The sequence below is a fragment of the Echinops telfairi genome, unplaced genomic scaffold (assembly GCF_000313985.2).
Source record: "Echinops telfairi isolate 266 unplaced genomic scaffold, ASM31398v2 ScPeMD7_7410;HRSCAF=8448, whole genome shotgun sequence".
Lineage (NCBI taxonomy): Eukaryota > Metazoa > Chordata > Mammalia > Afrosoricida > Tenrecidae > Echinops > Echinops telfairi.
In genome coordinates, this window is record NW_022111310.1 from 23,499,041 (window position 1) to 23,505,429 (window position 6,389).

General features: G+C 44.0%; 1 protein-coding gene and 1 non-coding gene across 3 annotated transcripts in view; both read right to left on the bottom strand.

The window, feature by feature from the left end:
* The window catches only part of BRINP1 (BMP/retinoic acid inducible neural specific 1), a 223,638-nt gene that overhangs the window by 39,176 nt on the left and 178,073 nt on the right, over positions 1–6,389 (bottom strand). The window lies entirely within an intron of this gene.
* LOC115871898 lies at positions 2,389–2,494 on the bottom strand. Its single transcript, XR_004047538.1, has one exon. It is a non-coding gene; the product is annotated as a U6 spliceosomal RNA (small nuclear RNA).

Here is a 6,389-nt window from a genome sequence, read left to right on the forward strand (position 1 = left end):
CCTAGACATGTGGAAGCTGGACGATGAATAAAGAAGACCGAAGCCAAACGTCTGCCTTTGAATTAGGGTGCAGCTATGAATATTGAACACCTCGCCACGGACTGCAAGAAGAATGACTGCACTGCTTGGAGAGAAGTGCAGCCAGCATGCTCCTGAGAAGCCAGAATGATGAGACTTTTCATCTCACATAGCTTGGCGATGGATCGGAGAAACCAGTGTGCCCAAAGGGGAACACCCCGAGAGGAAGACCCTCAAGGAAATGATGAGAAAAACCACTGCAACATAGCATCTATTAGGAGGAGGGCAGTGCTTCTTTAGATTGGAAACAAAGTCTCCAAGAATCAGAACTGCCTCAAGGACCTGTACCAATAAATACAATATCAGAAGGTGGTTGAGAGCGTTGCATGAAATAATATATGCAAAATGTCGAGAATAGTTCCTAGTACCAACAATATATACTATTCTTAATTTTTATGATAATGATGCCACTCCTGTTATGAAATCTGCCAAACGTTGAGCATCTTCTTCAGGAGTACTCCAAAGAAAAGGATGCTCACGAAAGCTGTCTTCAAATAAATATAGAGCCATCGTCCTTGATCATTTTAAAAAGAGGGTCTATACTTCTCCTGTTAAACGGGCACTGGAGGAAGAGCCGGGGGAACACGTGGCTGTAACAGAGCTTCATAGGAGGGCTGTGGCGCACCACCCAAGTGGGGAAATGCCGCGCCAAGAATGACCTGGGGTGCATCCGAATCCAAGCACTTGCTTAGCTAGGCTACGGGACCGGGGATTCAGATGGCAAAGTGGTAGGTATAACAAGGTAAGCATTAAAGTCCTTTCTAAACCGAGTCTACAATTCTTTCAGAGCATGCATTATTGAATCATTTTATCTGTATCACCATTTTTGCTTCCAAAGCAAAATTTATTTTTGGCTGATCCCAATCCCCTATAGGCATCTGGGTCCATGGATTGCGGTTAGGTTTCTGTTGCAGAAAGGAGCACTATGGACCACATTCTCGGTCCCATGTTTCTAGCTTGCTCATCATTTTCTTCCTCCCTTTTGTAGGGGATAAAATATTCTATTCTTGGTCCCAACCCAAAAGGAATTCGGGGAGAGCATTTTTAGAAAATTGCGTCAAATCATTTCTCCACTTGGCAAGGATACAAAAGGCAGTATTACCTAGCCTATTTCATGCAACTGAAAACAGATCAAGCTTGGGGTTGGGGGGTTTCTAACAGCAGCTGAAACAGAAAACTAGCTGCTATTTAAAAATGGAAACTCAGAACATGCCGAGCCGTCTCTGAGGCAAGTTTGAAAGAGAAGAATGAAGACATAGCAATTAAAAAGCACTTTCCTGCAAAATGTCATTACTGTTTAAAGTTCCATAACCATTTCCACGGCAGCGGAGGTTCACACAACAGTCACGGCCAGAGCCCTCTCCTGATGACCTGCGTCCAACAAAGACGCCCATTGCTGACCCCAGAGATCGGCGCCTGGATCCGCCGGCTTCAATGGGAGACATAAATAATTTGGATTGGGATTTGGCCTGTGGAACCCCTGCTTGAAAGATATACAGCTGCCGGCTGGGGTAGCAGATTCTGTCCTCACAGTTCTCAAAGAAACACACACACACACACACACACACACACACACACACACACACACACACACGAGGAAAACAGAAAACACGAGAGGGAAAAAGGCCACCAAGATTGTGGAGCATCGATATTTTATCTCACAAAACCTAGGAAGGCAAGAGTTGCGTTTCACCCACGCTGAACATATGGAATATTCCTCCCTCCCTCCATCTTGTTATACTTTCAAAACCACACACACAGAAAACAAAACTTGTTAGACTTTTAAATGGAACATTTCGCTGTGCGGCCGAGTTGAGTGGGCAGGAGAGAAAATGCGAACACCAATGCCTCCTGGCTTCTCTCTGCCTGATGCTTGCCCACCCTGCCAGGCCTCCCTCCCACGTCGCCCTCGACACACATCGCTCTGGTTTCTTTTAAAGCAGCTTTTGCCAGCTGGGACCTGGTTTCTGCTTCTCTCTGTCACACCATGGGATGTCTCGTAATGCCTTGTCTCACCCCCTCCTCTCAGGTAATATCCTCTTGTTTACTGGAACATGCCAGACATCTCACCCTTTTTTTTGGCCCTAGCAATGTGCCAGCCTGTTCTTCCTATAGTCTTGGTCCTTGCTCTTTCCTGTAACTGAGTTATTTTTGCCTCAGATCTCTAGGTGGCTCCCTGGTAACTCAGACCTGCCCAAACCCTCTGAGTATGAGCTGAAATGTAACACCGTGATAACCTCTCTCTTTCAGGATCTTCTACTTTCTCCAGAATATTCATTACTGATTGAAAGGCTCTCCTTTTTTTTTTTTAATATTATGGAATGCTTCACAAATTTGCGTGTCATCCTTGCGCATGGGGCCATGCTAATCTTCTCTGTATCGTTCCAATTTTAGTATATGTGCTGCCGAAGAGAGCAGTATTTCAGAGGACATGAGTCCTGTCTGTCCACTAGAGTGGGCAATCAGGCCAAGTCTAGAATTACCTCTAACGACACACGGGGCTGCTATGTGTTAGAATTGATATACGGCTGTGGTAACAGCACTAACTCACTAATTGAAGGAAGTACCAAAGGGGGAAAACCAAATACCCATTCTCATGCCAGCTGAATGCAAATTATCCCATGAAAGAATTCTGACTCATGCTGACCTGCCAGGGCAGAGCAGAACTGCCTATGTAGGTTTCCAAGATGGTAACTGTTTACGGGAATAGAAAGTCCCATCTTTCTTCCTTGGAGCGGCTGATGGGTTCGAGACATTGACCTTACTGATTGCAGCCCAAAGTAGAACTACGAAATCACTAGGGCTCAATAGGAGCTCACTGAAGGATCATTATTTCTTACAACAATGGATATCTTTGGCCATTACAGGTAGTAAATCTACATGAGATTTGGGAAAACATCTGCGGACTCACTGCATTGCTCAATTTCAACCATCAGGGACACTGAAACTGCAAAAAACTGTTTGGGGTCTCCCCCTCCACCCATTTTATCCCTAGAGAATGACATTGATGACATTGTCAATCATGCTGTGTAAAGAAACAGTTGGTTTAAGTGGCTTTTTTTCAGTGAGTTTAGGGACCATTGAATGTCTATAAAAGAAGACTCAATCAATAGATATTGAAGGCTCACATGGGACCCAGGACCAATCTTCTACTCTGTCCTTTATCCTGATCTTTTGAAGATAAGAATTCTTAGTGTCCTCCTCTTTCCTGTAGCAAGTAGTATATGGATAATCTTTGGAGAATATAAGGAAAATGCTTAGCACAGTCTTCCTATTTTCTAAGCACATCAGGGAACTACAAGTAGAGTTAACACGAAAGCTCAGAAGCTGCAGTGAATTACTTCAGATGGCCCATCTAGCCATAGTTCCTGTTAAGTCCCAACAAAAGACTAGGGAGAGCCATGAAAATGGGAAGCACTTTTGGCCCACCCAGGGGATTATATCGCTTGATAACTGCCAAGAAGGGACATGGCACCCTGATGGGAGTGGAGCCTTGAAAATAAGCTATGTGAACCATCATGTGGGGGGTGGCCAGTTTCACATGGGAAGAAAGGGTCACAATGACCAAAAAGGAAGAATCAGACTGGAGTGCATCCTTTGGACTCAGGATCGCTGCACAGAGCACCTCCTTGGTCTAGGAGACAGGGAGTTGTGATGGCGAAGACAGCCAGAAATGGTAAAACGTCCTGGCGGCAGAACAAGACACCACAGAAGATAGAGCAGAGAGCTTCCTGGCCACATAGTAACAAACCAGAGTGCCCCGCAGGAGGCTTGCTTATAGAATAGAATAGGACGCCTCTGGACACTCCATTGGACAGAGCGTAAGGACCTCTGTGACACTTGCCTCATCCATTGGGCAAAGCCCACACCCAGAGCTCCAGGGCAAGAGGAAAGTGTGCCTGGAGCACCACTGGGAAGAGGCTTTCCTGATAGAAGACCTGGATCCTGAATATTCCTGAATCTGAATTGTAACCTGTTAAAAACCCACCTAATTAAAACAAAACAAACCATGATCATAGGCACTGCCTCTGAGTTGTGCAGTCATTGCAAAGGAGTATTGATTTCAATAGGGAAGGTCTTGGCAGGGAAGACATTGGAAGGTAAAGGCATGTCTGATTTCCACTGATAGAAAGAGGCTTTTGTCTGTTGATTTTGATTCTCTTTGCCCCTTGTGAAGTTAGAGGAGATCAGAAGTAGCAGTCATGCTATTTTTGCAGCTTGTCATACAACCAGAGAGAAAGGGCACAATTGATTAAAACATAGAAAAGTAGAATCATGAGAGAAATGGAGTAGGGGCTCAATAATTGCTTTTCAGGTATTGATTAAACCATTGGACTATTATGAAAATAAAGAAAACTAGATCTGGAGAGAATAATTGTGGATGTCTTTGTGGCGGGTATGGGTGATAGGTTGCACCCTGAAGTATGAGCAAGGTCTGAATAGATAAAAAACAGCCATGGCATTCCATGATCAGGGAAGACCTTGTGTAGCCAAGGTCAGTGTGCAAACACCTTGGCTCTATCTGAATCAAGTTCAAGACAAGAGTCTGGCATCTTAATGGGCTGGTTTTGCCCAGGTGTTTTATTCTAGTCTGTATTATAATTGACTAATATGGTAGGGTTTCCCCACCATTTGGAGTTGCTCTTTTCTAACCTAATTCATTAGTATTAAATGCACGAACTCTTACAGTATCAAGAGGAAGCGAGAAAAATACAGATTCTATTTTGGTGGAGTATAAATATTTTTCCACACTGTTCTTACATCAAAATGTGGCCCCCTGTAGACATATCTGAGCCCTATAGGAGTCCCAGCTGTTGTCTTGTACTTGCTAAGTTCTGCTTGTCAAATTCTGTCCATTTCTGAAATGCATGAGGTGACTGGAACAACAACTAGGATCGCACCTTTTGCAGAAAGTCATCCTGATCCCCTTCCTCATGAAAGCCCAGGGATTTCAGACTGGCAGATAAAGGACTTTATGGCACCAACAGCCAAGCTGAACTCCAGTGTAATGAAGGCATGCAGGTCAATTACCCATCTGTTTGTGTTTCTATTGCTGTGAATTACAGTATCCATCGTTGACAGCTCATTGGAGTGGAATGAAAATAAGACGATAATTCACCGGGTGAAACTGTGCAGAAAGGGCGAAAAGGCTATGATCTCATTCAGCAGTTCGGCTCTCCATGAGGGGTCATTTACACCCTAGGAAATGAAGAAAGGCATCCACCTGGGGGTGTAGAGGCTAGGTTTGGGCTCCCCCAAAGTTAAAAAAATGAGGGAATTCTCCTCCCTCCTACATTGAGAAACATTTGTAGTCACAAGACTCACTGTCTACTCTGAGGGATCTTCAGGCGTAGACCTGGAACCCTTAGCTGAAAGACACAGCTAGATGGAATTCAACACAATATAACTGAAAGCTTTTTAAATGTCAGAGAAGTTCTGAAGAAACCAAACTGTTTGCCTTGGCCCTTAAAGAACCCTCTTCATAGGAAGGGTACAAGGAGCATTCAGCAGTTGACATGGCAGGGATGCTCTTGAAAACCCTCTATTTAAATAGCTTGTGCTTGAGTAGGATTATCATTAACTCATGTCCAGTGTCCCCGCTTAAAGTGTTTTCTCTTCAAGATAATTATACACCCCACTCTCGGCGCAGAGATGGGTTTGCATAACTCTTTGGCCAGGGAAGTATGAGTGTTAAGTGTTGGGTGTCACTTCTCAGACAAAGCTGTAGGAACCAACACCTGGCTTCATCCATTTCTCTCTTCCTACATTTGTAAAATTAACAATGTTCCAGTTAGAGGCCACTGGAGGAGGAGACTCACAGGTGACTTGTGACCATCATATAACCTAAGGGGTTTGGGGATTACCTTTATTCTACAAACTGAAATTTCAGGGATTGCCAGCACAATGTAATCTAGCCTATAGATAGATACAGAAATTGGAAAATAATGCAGCATAGGCCAAAGATGACCTGCAGCCTACATTTGTAAACACATTTTATTAGGACATGGCCACACCCATTCATTTCAGCATTGTCCAAGATGGTTGTTAAGGGTCTAGATGACACAAAGATCAAGCATTAGCATTCAAATACACACAGAGGCTCCTCACGTGAAAACGTGTAGTGAGCTGCTTCAGAAATGATGATAGCCTAGAAAATACTTTGGGGCCAGGAAACCGTTTCCCTGGGACACTGAGTTGCAAATCAAATGCACTGAGCCTCACAATGGAGACATGGCAGCTTTGGAGGGTTGAACAGTTGTCATTGGAAATATGTGGTTAAAAAAGCCTAAGTTGGACAAAAAAAAATATAT